Raw genomic sequence first — 13758 nt, forward strand, 5'->3', positions numbered from 1 at the left:
CAACAACAAAGAATTTTTTTTTTTAAATACAACAAAGAAAACACCCGCTACATACACTGAGTTCCCGCCGCTCCTCGTCAATTGTGCTTGATATCTCACGTAGTTTTCCCTGGATAGATTCCTTGACTGCTGCCTGAATGGAATCCATGGTGGCAGCTTGCAAACACAGTTGTTACCGTCAAACTTCACACAATTAAAAATAAATTTCCAAAGTACAGCCTAAAAGAATCTGGGCTCCACTCACAACAGACACTATCAAACAAAACTTCAAACTATTTTTTAATCCACTTTTATTTTAGAAAATGGATTTGACTACAGTACCAATTTGATATTTATACCACTCTCAATAACACCAATTTGTGCAGTATTCACCATTTGAATGCTTAAAAAATCTGGGGAAAAAAACACTTGTTTAGCATTTTAAAACAATTTCAAAGTATATACTCACTTTTAAGTAACAGCAAAGGGGACACTTTTAGGTTAGAGTAATTGATGCCTATAACTACCCACCACTTACATGATGACACTTCTGCTAGCTAACAGCAGTTATCAATAAAGATAACCACTCGCTACTCACCAAAATAGCAGACATCAATTCAGATAACTGGGAAACGGTGCTGTGTTGGCACTACTCCAAAATTTACTCACTTCTGCAAACTTTTTACTACCGCTGCACCAACATGAAGTTGAAAGGAGAAAGGTGGATGTAGGGGGAGATACGGAAAGCAAGCAAGCAAGCAAGGAAGGACGGAAGGAAGGGGATGGAAGAAGGGGTTAGTATAAAGGAAAAGAAGGAGAAAGAGAAGGGGAGGTGTTGAAGTGAGGTGAAGTGAAATGATGAGAGGGAGTGGAGAGATGTTGCGGGGAGAAGTGAGGGAGGGGAGAGGGAGAAGTGAGGGAGGAGAGAAGGGGAAGTGAGGGAGGAGAGATGGGGAAGTGAGGGAGGGGGAGAAGGGGAAGTGAAGGAGGAAAGAAGTGAGAGAGGAGAAATGGAAATGAGGGAAGAATGAGGATGAATGGGGGAGGGAGTGAGGGAGGAGTGAGGGAGGAGTTGGGGCGGCGAGGGATGAGTGGGGGGCGGCGAGGGATGAATGGGGAGCGGCGAGGAATGAATGGGGGGCGGCGAGGGATGAGTGGGGGGCGGCGAGGGATGAATGGGGAGCGGCGAGGAATGAATGGGGGGCGGCGAGGGATGAATAGGGGGCGGCGAGGGATGAGTGAAGTATGAGTGGGGGAGGTGAGGGAGGACAGGGAGGAGTGAGGGGGAAATAAGAGATGAGTAGGTAGTGTGGGAGGTGAGAGGAGTGTGGGAGGTGAGGGGAGTGTGGGAGGCAAGGTGAGTGGGGACGAAGGGGAAGTGTGGGAGGAGAGAAGAGGGAGAGGTGAGAGAGGTGAGGCAGTGGTGCGGACAGAGAGGCAGAGGGTAGGAGAGGCAGAGGGTAGGAGAGGCAGAGGGTAGGAGAGGCAGAGGGTAGGAGAGGCAGAGGGTAGGAGAGGCAGAGGGTAGGAGAGGCAGAGGGTAGGAGAGGCAGAGGGTAGGAGAGGCAGAGGGTAGGAGAGGCAGAGGGTAGGAGAGGCAGAGGGTAGGAGAGGCAGAGGGTACGAGAGGTGAGGGTACGAGAGGTGAGGGTACGAGAGGTGAGGGTACGAGAGGTGAGGGTAGGAGAGGTGAGGGTACGAGAGGTGAGGGTACGAGAGGTGAGGGTACGAGAGGTGAGGGAGGAGAGGAGAGGTCAGAAAGGAGGAGGAAAAGTGATGTGAAGGCGAGAGGGAGGAGAGGGAGGTGAGGGAGGAGATGGAGGTGAGGGAGGAGATGGAGGTGAGGGAGGAGAGGAAAGAGAGGGGGAGGTGGGAAAGATGAGGAAGGAGAGAAGGAGGGGAGGGGGTAGGTAATGGAGGGGGAGATGGGGAAGGTGAGGGAGGAGGTAGGGAAGGAGAGGGAGAAGGGGGAGGTGATGGAGGAGAGGGAAGGTGGAGGAGAGGGGAGGGGGTAGGTAATGGAGGGGGCAGAGGGGAGGGGGGTATGGAGGAGAGGGGAGGGGGAGAAGGTAATGGAGGAGAGTGAGAAGGTAATGGATGAGAGGGGGAAGGTAACGGAGGAGAGGGGGAAGGTAATGGAGGAGAGGGGAGGGGAGGTGATGGAGGAAAGGGGGAAGGTAATGTAGGAGAGGGGGGAGGTAATGTAGGAGAGGGGGGAGGTAATGTAGGAGAGGGGGAAGGTAATGGAGGAGAGGGGGGAGGTAATGGAGGAGAGGGAAGGTAATGGAGGAGAGAGGGAAGTTAATGGAGGAGAGGGGAGGGGAGGTGATGGAGGGGGCAGAGGGGAGGGGGAGATGGAGGACAGGAGGAGGTGATGGAGGAGATGGGGAGGTGATGGAGGAGAGGGGGAGATGGTGGAGGAAAAAATGATGAGTGAGGGCGATAGGGAGGTGACAAATGGAGGTGGAGCAGGATAGGGAGAATATTACTATTTCATTGGGGTGAGCTCCAAGAGGAATAAAGTACATGGGACATGGGTGACAAAGCTTGGACGTTGGAGTTGAAGTACACAGGCACGACTATACCTCTACTGTACTATACATGTGCAGGTTCCCACAAATGCTAATTTTACCATCATTTGCCCCCACCCCAACCCATATTAATCAATTTATTACTTCCCAAGAGTCCGGCCAAACTTACTAAATGCTTCACTCAATTTCAACAGTCTTATAAGAACATTAACTGTGATGAGAGAGAAAGAGAGAGAAGAAGAGGGGGAGAGAGGGAGGGAGAGGGAGAGAGAGAGGGAGAGAGAGAGGGAGAGAGAGAGAGGGAGGGAGGGAGAGAGAGAGAGGGAGGGAGAGAGAGAGAGGGAGGGAGAGAGAGAGAGGGAGGGAGAGAGAGGGAGGGAGAGAGAGGAAGAGGGAGAGAGGAAGAGAGATAGATAGAAAGATAGAGAGAATACGGACAGGATAACTCTTCCGTTCAACTTAAATGAATCACCTCACAGCAACCAGTCTGAAAACCATGGTGGACATGCCACATATACACAAGGGTGTGTCTACAATGTTCACTATGGGAAATGTCACAATTTATCAACACCCAAGATAATCAAGAAGGTTATCAGTGTCACAATGCCTAACTGCACTCTTGTATGGCGACTGCATGGAGGATAATGTGCATGGCTCCTTCTAGCCAGGATATGATGTCACCCAAGCCTAAAATGGTAGCACAAACTTCACAGCTCCAACACTTCCATAAAAGGAGGTCCCACCCAGTGTCCACAAACTTCTCATTCATGCGATACACTTTCACCATTGACCCATTTCAAAACCCAAAACCATGAATAAAATTAGGTGAGCGCAAAATTCTTATTTCCAAAGCACGTATTCACTGAAACTATACATGATAACTCTCACCGACAAAAGTAGACTGACTATAAGCGAGAGCCACCCAGGTCTTATACAGATGGTGAAGGAAGACCTACAAGTTGCTTCTGTGGCTTCGCATTCCTACACCCATGTTGCAAGACCCAATCTTCAATTTCCTAATCTCGTACAATTGTTACCAACTCAACATTTACCTTTCATGTAAAATAATACAAATGCATTTGGACCATATCAAAGAAAACAACCTTCCTAAAATACATATATTTATGGTTATGGTACCCAACCTAAATCCAATTTACTCAAATAATGTACATAATTTTTTTAATTCATTCTTTGTGCACTTATAACAAAGAGTCGCCAACTTGTCAAACAAGGAAAATGTACGAGGGATCTTTCTAGACTGAAGAAAACAAAAACAAACACAACCAACTCTTTGCTGTTCCCAGAGGAGCCATACCACTTCAGGCACTAAAGTAGTAAATGGATTTCTAAGCTCGTATGTTCGAGGCTCCCTAATGTCATACAAGATGTAGGTCTCCATTTTCTTCTTTGAACTAACAGCCCCCCCCTCCCTTTAGCTGCCAACCTATTCCGATTGTTGCTTAGCACACTTTAAAATGGACCCCTCTGCTTCAGTGTTCAAAACCAGACTACTAAAACTTCTTCACCAAGTGACCTACAGGATGAACTAGTGGCCATGGCTAATTTCTTGGGAGTTGCAGGTTTCATGTAACGGAGAAAAATAGGGGCAATGGATTGACAAAATTGAAAACTAGAGCAGAAACTACCAAAATACCGAGTCACAGTTGCTTAACTGGAAGGTTTATGATAACAGCAAACCATATCTACCACACTTTTGATAAGCACTATTCACTCCCTCCATACACCCTAGCCATCATATCAATCCATTGACCTGCTCAAATATTCAGAAATTTTATTATCCTATAGCGAGATACATAATTTCTGAATAAGAACACGTACCAGTAAAAATATGAAATATATATATATATATATATATATACATACATAAACACACAAACACATATATACATATAAGTATATATATATCAATAAAAATATTGTGTTGAGATGGAAGGGATAGGGAATTTTTTTCATATATGGCATGTGTGTTCTGTCATGTCATCCATCTCCAACTCGGCCAGATAAAATGCACAATTCTATTATACATATATTAACTCTCCACTTGACTATATATATATATATATATATATATATATATATATATATATATATATATATATATATATATATATATATATATATATATCATAATGCATTACACATACGCAAAGGCATAAGATGGGAACATACTTAGGGATCTTAATTAGGGATGATCCATTACCAGACATAAGAAAAAATAAATACATAAAGAAATAAATTATTAAAAAATAAACAAATAAATAAAAATAGTAATAAATAAATAAAAATAAAATAAAATAAAATAAAATAAAATAACAGGAGAGACCTACATTTGCTGAAAAATATAAGAGTAGCATTTCACTATATGAAGGAGAAAACCTTAAGTCTGTCGTATGTCATCCCTGACTGTGCAGTGTTGTGGTCACTGCACCTAAAGAAAGATACAAAAAGAATAGAGAATATTAAAGGAAGCAACCATGATAATAAAGTCTAAATGATAAATGAGGAAAGATTGAAGAATAAAGAATCAGAATAAACAAGATGATGACTTCCCACAAGCTACGAGAGAGAGGCAACATGATGATAATATTTAGATCAGAGAAAGTTATGGAAAAATTATATTAAAGGATTTGGCAGTACTGAATGAATGATCAAGTAGTCAGAGTAAAAGTTTAATTGAAAAGCTGTTCAGAAATATAGCTTTCCACATATAAGTGTTGATTTTTGGAATAAATTGGATGAAAATACGACAACCTAAGAACATAAACAAATTTATGGGAGAGTTTGAAGAGTGGAAGCAAAGAGACAAGAACCCATGATCATAGCTTGAACTGCAGGCTACTTGGTAAGCAAATACACACACAATCACACCATTAAGCAAAGGTAGCTTAATGTACTGTTTGGCACAATAATCAATATCTTTCCTTATCAATTCTTATCGGGAACATTTAGAATGTCATTACCTTTTATGTGATTCTATACAAGTTATTTCTTCTTTGACAAAAATAACTTTTTTGTATGACATTACAATAGCTCAACTTTCGATCCAAAAATTGAATCTGAACACAAACTAAACTTAAGTCTGGTACATTAATACATTAAACGGTAGAAAGACGCTTACTCAAATAACTCATGCTGATAACAAAGTTCCCCAAGATAAAGAGATGCTGTAAAGATTTGAACCACTTTAGATAATCAATGAAACAGAACCTGGCTTGCTACCTTGTCCATTCACATTTAAAGATCTCTAAAATATTTTCAAACCCAGCAATCCAAAATGTCCACTCTTTCATACAATTTAAGTTTTGGCTCAAACCCATTCAATCTAGAAATCATAATTCCCCCTAGTTGAATAATACCACAAAATATAACCCGAACCAAAACTAAAAAACACACCATCACCCAATGGGGGCATGTAAGTAAATAATCCAGTATTTCTATTTACAGCTGTTTGCCACAAGGATGAATAAAAACAGTTATCAACTTACATTATCTCAACCAATCTTTAACTTGTGGCAAGCTGCCAAAAGATGACTACTCTCCTCCCACTAATCACAATGACAAACTGTCCTGCACTAATGCAACACAAATCTTCTTCCTAGAGAGGTCTATGGGAGCATCTGAGGACCATAGTCAGCCACTGTGGGCTGCAGGTTTCCTTTCAATGAAAACTGTGGCAAAAATTATAACAACCACACTTACTGGGACGTTTTTGTGGAAACGCTAATGAAGTTAGCATGGTTCTCAATTACTTGTTCGGTATTGACACACTTTTCCTTTCAACTTTGACTATCACAAGGCTACTTTGTTCATTTTCATGACACCCTTGCTAGTAAAAGGATTTCAACACTCATTTTCTTGTCATAATTGTGGTTCTTACAAGACCTACTTCTTATCAGCCTTGTGGTTGCTATGACCTAAGTTGAATTTGTCATTTTTGCCTATACACATGGTAGACAGGGTTTCTGCCATGGGAATACAGGGCAGCACTCAAAATCTTCATTTCAAAACCTTGCAAGAAATACTCCTATTCTGGGGGTTTTCCAGCCTTTCTTCACATTTCCTATGGGTTAGTACATGATTGTTTTGAAAAGGGCATCTCGATTGTTAGCCATCCTTCAGCTGTGACAAGAATTTACACAACCCATAAGGCTCACTGGGTATAACATACAGATGAAATGGTGACAGTGATGCAAAGAAACCTATTATGAGTGTGGTGAAATCATGGCAAACTTGTTTTGTTTCTAAGCAATGAAAATTGCTTCTCTAAGTTGATAACTTTCTTCTAGGATGAAGCACTTTCATAAGGTTCTTATTCCAAGGAATCTTGAATACTGAAAAAATTGGAAGCTGGCATTTCAAGAAAAAGATTAATGGAGGTTCCATTTTGAGTGCATGCACATGTATGTGTGTGTGTGTGTGTGTGTATTTATCTTGTTGTATCTTACGGGCAGGGGAGCTACGCTTGTGAAGTCCCATCTCTGTATCTCGCCATGTCTAATTTGTTCTTATATTTGCGTATAGTTTGGGCACACACTATTGTTTCATCTAGTTTGTTCAATACATCCACCACTCAGCGGGGAAAGCCGTTTTTTTCAGATCTCTTCTATAACTGTCCTTTTTGAGCTTCCTTCCATGTCCCCTTGTATTTCTTTTATCCCTAATTAGAAGTCTTCTCTACCAAGAACTTCCATACCTTTCATGATTCTGTAGATGGTCAACAAGTCACTTTTCTCTCCTTTGTTCCAGGATCAGCAATTCTAGTTTTGACAATCTCTTTTTCATATGACAGTTCTGATAGTGTTGGGGCCATCTTCATCGTAGCTCTCTGGATTCTCTCAATTTTCCTTGTATTCTTTTTAGTACTGGGTGACCATAGTGTCACTGCGTACTCCAATGCCTTATCAGTGACTAATATTTTCTTAACCGTTTCTTCATCAAGTAAAAGCCACTTTTATTGATCTTAGCAAATTGTAGGTTTCCCCGACAATTTTGTTTATCCGTTTATCAGGGGACATATCCTTTGTGATGATTACTCCCAGGTCTTTTTCAGATCCCACTTTCTGTACTTCCTTTTCACCAATTTTATTGTCCTGATATATTTGTTATACTTTTTCTAATTTCTATTATGCTACATAATGCCATGGCTGGTTGAAGCCCATTTGACAGATTTGATCAAGTCAGGGCCCCACACCTCAAGGTGGCCCTGCGTGGAAGTGCTTGGGCTCAGGCTTTGAGCAGAGAACACTGTGACGGACTTCCTTTAAACTGTTAAGAAAACAATAATGGTGTAGGCCTCACAAGTCTGATGGATTTATCAGTGAAGACTGTCATACTACACAAAAATAAAACATGAATTTCAAACTTTTGTAGAGTTGAGGCCTTGCTACTAATTTTCTAATTGGGCCCCATATTCCTAGCACTGGCACTGCATAATGTGTGTGCATGTTTCACCATGGTCTTGGGTCACATGTTGGACTCATGATCAACAGCTACTTTCCTCCTGCAAGAGAGTGCAGAGCTCGTATATGACTGATCTATGGGAAATGCTGTGACCTTACACGCACACACCCCCAACTCCCCCACCTACAAGAGTTGGAGTAATGACTTGCAGTGCAGCGATACTGAAATTATTTCAGCCTTGGGTAGGATATGTGTGTATGTGTGTGTGTGTGTGTGTGTGTGTTTACCTAGTTGTATTTTGCAGGAGACTGACAATGGAGCCTCTTGGCATCAGCGCAGTAGGTTAAAATCCTTTGCACAACGGTCATAAAGATTATCTGATTGATGTCGCTGTCCACTAGCAAATTTCTCATATGGTTACAATGGCAATAAGCGTGAAAGTGATTCGTTCCGGTCCTTACCCCCTGCTATGAGTGTGGTTAGCTGTATGGTGAAAAAGGAAATTTGGGTGTCAGTTAGTGACTTTTCCTAATCTTGGAAACAAGTAGCGTTTCGAGTTCATAGTTTTAGACCATCAGTGGCTTAGTGGGCTAAGGCAACTATCAATGGAGCCTCTTGGCAGCAGAGCAGTAGGTTTGAATCCTCTGCGCGATGGTCATAAAAATTATCTGATTGACGTAACTGTCCACTACCAAATTTTTCACACACACATATATATATCTGCCAGAACTGAAACCTCAAATACCTCTATAGGCTACACCCACAATCAGCTTGGCGATTTCCTCCATTCCAATCCGCCACAATTAGCATGGCAATTTCTTCCCATCTCCCTGCAGATTTTTCTATAGTCATTTTAACTCATTTTTAAACTTCCCTGTTCTACTGATTTTTCTTTGTCCATTATCCCCAAATCACATCTGATTTTTTCTTCCTAAAATAACTCGCATATCTTACTAAGCCAGCATCGTTTCTGCTTCTTCCTTCTAGTAACCTTTGGCACAAGTTTATTCACTACCATGCAACTGTAAAGAAAAATTTCCCAGTTTTTCATAGTTCCAGTGGTATTCATTAATTCCTCCCAGTCTGCTTCTTTCAACATTTCAAGCCTGAAAAAATGTCTTTCCAAAAATGAGTCTACCTTGCATGTGCAATTCATTCCTTTGCTCTATTTCATTATCTACCAAGTCCAATTGTGTGGTTGTGCTTGGTGTATGTTAACCTAAATGTACACAGTACACAGGAAAAGAGGCAATGCTCAGAAGGACCTGTCTTTTACTCTCCAAGATACAACAAGCATCAAAATTCACATATAGCCCACTTCAGGTTGTGCATGGCTGTGTGTGATTCTTCACCCTCTGATCATGTGTTATACTTGTGATCAACACCTATCATCCTCCTAGATGGGAGTTCAGAGCTCATATATGGCATGATCTATGTTTTAAATGCTGACCTTAAACACACACCACCAACTCCTTGCCCACCAGAGTTGGAGTGCTGGCTCACAGAGCAATGACATTGAAATTTTCAGACCTGGGGAGGACTCAAACTCATAGATGAATTAGCAGTTGAGTGCGGTACCACACCAGTGAGCCATGCGTGTAAATATTAAGACAGTAGAGTTGAAAAGGTGCTACGGGAATACTGTTTGAAAAAAGATCACTAGTACATTCCGACATTTCAAAGAAGACCCATACTGTAGCTGGTCAAAATATGAGAACCTGGTGTCAAACCTGTGTTCCCCACTATCATTCCCACTTATGTATATATTAGTTACTTAGATATAGAATCCCCACTCCATTAGACTAAATAATATGGGACCACACAAAATCTATAAAATGTCACAAAGATGTAGAGATGACTCAAATACAGTGCTCTGATTCATTTTTTATTTCAACCAATCACACTCCCCCTGAATCAAGCTGACTTGCACAAGTGCCCACCAATAAAGATAAAAAATAAGTAGTTGCTATTCATTATGTACTGCTAGTCAATTGTTGGGCCTTTTTCTGTGGTCTGGCTGATGTATGACCATGAGCATGCTATCTGGTAATAATGGACTCTTATCAAACTTCAATTCCAATAGAAATACCAGATACACTTACTCACATTCCACTCGTTAAACCCAGAATTGACCAACAAAGGTTGCCAGATAGTGCTGGGCTGATAAGCACACATATCAGTTACTTTTTCATGTAATAACTGAAGCAAGTTTACTTTTGCATCATATTATGGAGCAATGCCAACACCAAATTGGTATTTTCTCATGCAGGTGATACAAGAAACAATTAGGTTCCTACAAAAGACATTCCTCCTTACATTGTAACCATTCATTTGTGCAGTCAGAACTTAGACTCCAGTTACTATATTATAAATACATGTCACTCTTTTTCAGTTAAAGTCTAAAGATCAGCATCAGTGCCATCCACTTGAAACTGTTATACATCTTGCCGATTCAGTGAAATATTTGTATAATGACTATTGACTAAAAAGTTTTCTATCTATATACCAAGGGCTTTTTCCCCCTTATTAGGGAGGTAGCCAAATCTAAGGCACGTACCTACTCACACCCACCACTTTTCCCCTCTCATCTTAGCCCCTCATGGATGACAGGCCATCCCAGTATCCCATCCACTGCCCTGGGTCAAAAGCAATGTAGTAAGACACTGTACATCCATTGCAAGGCCGCTTCACTTAATTGCGCCCCCCCCCCCTCCATCCCCTCATGCAGAAAAAGATATGGTGAGAAATCCCTTTGGGCTGCATCAAAATACAGTGGCCACAAAAGAAATGTTTACATTTGCAATACAAGTAAAGAGTTAACATGAGATTTGCTGTTAAAATTTAACTTGCATTCCAGTCATGTAAAAAGTCGGAAGTGCTTGGTATGCCATGGCAGGCTATGCCCGCCTACCTCTATTGTTCACCAACACAGCATGCCTCAGTGTTCTCCCCAGAGCTCAGTGGAGTGTGTTGCATTTTCGCTGCTCCTCAGTGCCCCTTTTTATACTTTTCCACCGACTTTGACACCCTACTACATGCTTCCTGATCATCACAATGGGTCGTACCAAGCTTACAATGGAAGAAAAGACCCACACCCTCATCCTACTCGAATAGGAAGTGTCAGTGGTACACATAGCTGCGAACTTGAATGTGAGCAGCTTGTTGGTCTACATACTCCAGAAAGCTGCCGCTGCGTTCCCTGAGGGTACAGTTCCACAAAGAAAACCGAGTTCTGGAGACCAAAGAAAGACATCCCAAAGAACAGACAAGGTTCTAAAGAGAGGATAAGTTGCAATTTCAAAAACAGCAATGGAGTTGAAGAAGCATCCAGAGCTGTTGCAAAATGTCGCTGTCCACACGATTCAGCCTTGCCTCTAAAAAGACCTGGGTCTGCCATGCCGACGAGCCTCCAAGAGGCCATGAGGCAGAAAAGGGTAAACTTTTGCAAGAAATACAAGAATTGGACTCCGAATAAATGGAAAAAAGTGGTGTTTAGTGGTGAGAGCACTTTCCAACTTTTTAGGGGGGCTCCAAGGTGGTGAGAAGGGCCAGTGATGTATCCCAATATGACCCTCTATACACCGTCATGACTGAAACACCTGGATATTGATGGTGTGGAGGTGTTTTTGTGGTGCAAAGGGCAGGGGTGGACTATATTTCCTTCCTAAAAAACATCACAATAAAAGGTAATAATTACATCGAGGTGCTAAAAGAACATTTGGTGCTATAGGACATTCACTAGTGCGACTTTTTTTATGCACGATGAAGCCCCTGCCCACATCTCCAAAGGTGTGAAAAAGTTCCTCACAGACTACAATATCGAAGTGTTGGATTGGACAGACAATTCCCCAGACCTAAATCCAATAGAAAATGCCCGGAACATAATGAAAAATTAACTGGAAAAGTCATGCCCCACCAATATCACCAACCTGAAGGAGGCCCCAAAGAAGATGTGGGTATTGATAGACATCTCATACTTCAAGAATCTTGCCACTTCCATGCTAAGAAGGATCCAGCAGATGCCAAAGTCAAAGGAAAATATGACAAAGTACTAAATGTAAGCCTAAGGTACCAATAAAACAAATGTAAGTGGAACTTTTAAAATTTAGGATCCAAAAATACTTAGTGTAAACATTTCATTTGTGGCCACTGTATCATTAATACACAAGCACCCCCTACCCCACCATCCCTTCCTTGCATAACAATATCATCTATACACCGTCACTTTCCACTCATCCCTTCCTTGCTCAACAGACAATCTCCTCTTGTTCAATACCCCCTGCACTCCACCCATCCATCTCGTCCTCAGTTGTTACCTCAAGTTCATGCTCTCCACCTCTGGTTTCCACACACCTTTCACTAATTCTTCATCACTCATTCTTTCCATGTGTTCAACAATCCTAATGATATTTCATCAGCCCTATCTGCCATCTCTTCCACCCCATTCTCCTCCTCATTTCTCACTCTATCCAACCTAGTAAACCCTACCACTTTTCAAACATTTCATCTCAAACATATTCAAACCTTTCCTCTCTTAAATTCCGAATCTACCCCATACAATGCCATTGGCAAAATCTCCTCACAGCATCCATTCCCAGATGCCTATTTCTCACAAAATTTTAACTCTTCAATGAGCCAAATTCTCACAGGCAGCATTAGCTGCCTGATGTATGATGATGCATCACAATACTTACAGATATAGTTACAGATGTATTACTTGTTCTCCTTCACTGAATACTAATAACCACAGAAAATATGATCAAGTCAGTTCACAGAATATGGGGGTCACTCAGCCCCAACTACAAAATAAGTATAATCAAGATGCCAATGCTGGCATCCTGGTATACCCATTTGTGCCTCATGATGCCTACATAGGCATCATCATATGGAAGGGGTTAACCCAAAGGCATTAACTTGCTTCTCTCAATCTACAAATTACCTCCACCCCCACTCCTCCCTTTCCTGTCACGTGACCCCAAAATACCTAGTTATCCACTTCCTCCAGCCTTTCTCCTTTTAGATTTAGTTAAAACTCACTGCCATCCCTTGTACATCTCATTATCTTGCTTTTACCATCTAGATTAAATTTTCTCCTATTGCACACTTCCCAAACTCCATCCTAATTCCCTTAATCCCTTCTGTGATCCTGCCACAAGTGAAGTGTCAAGCAAACATTAACCGGCTCACCCCCAGCCGCACTTCTCTCCATTTTCTTTAACCCATCTCCAGTCCCCAGCCCATTACCCTCCATGCACACATTGCACAGCCATGACAACATGACACATCCCTGATGCAGTCCCACCTTTACCTCAAACCACTCACTCTCTCCATTTCCCATTCTGAGGCTCTACTAATAAAAACTCTTGACTTCCCTTAACAGCTTTCCCCCAATTCCACATCTGCAAAACCTCACACAATGCCCTCCTGCCTACCCTGTCATAAACCTTTTCCAAATCCATACAGGCTAAAACAAAAACATCCTTACATTTTCCTTAACCTTTCTCACACATCCAACTTACCACAAAAATCTGATTCACACAACCCTTACCTTTCCTCAACCCACACTGTTCCTCTCCTAATCCTCTCAATTAAAATCCTCCCATAAGGCTTCCCAACTATACTCGACAAACTGATCTCTCTGAAACTGCTACATGTTTGTCCCCTTCTCCCTTAAGCAGAACTATACAGGCACTCCTAGTCCTCCAGCACTCTACTCTCCCTTAGACACACATTAAACAACCTCACTAGCCAGTCCACTATTACTGTACCTCCCTTCTTCAGACACACTGCATATCACCCAGGTGCCTTAAATGTTTATCATTTTCAG

The 13758-nt window shown here is 41.9% G+C and overlaps 1 protein-coding gene across 2 annotated transcripts in view; it reads right to left on the reverse strand.

Moving 5' to 3' along the window:
- The window catches only part of Moe (moesin), a 175269-nt gene that overhangs the window by 153552 nt on the left and 7959 nt on the right, over positions 1–13758 (reverse strand). Inside the window, exon 1 of one of the 2 annotated variants that reach the window (XM_076204289.1) lies at positions 4859–4959. The exons of the other annotated variant lie outside the window; for it this stretch is intronic. The gene's annotated coding sequence lies outside the window, so the exon portion shown is untranslated. Of the gene's footprint in view, positions 1–4858; positions 4960–13758 lie in introns of those variants that run through there. 2 annotated transcript variants of the gene reach the window in all.

The sequence above is a fragment of the Oratosquilla oratoria genome, chromosome 21 (genome assembly GCF_046742065.1).
Source record: "Oratosquilla oratoria isolate Oo_2021 chromosome 21, ASM4674206v1, whole genome shotgun sequence".
NCBI classification, from domain to species: Eukaryota; Metazoa; Arthropoda; class Malacostraca; order Stomatopoda; family Squillidae; genus Oratosquilla; species Oratosquilla oratoria.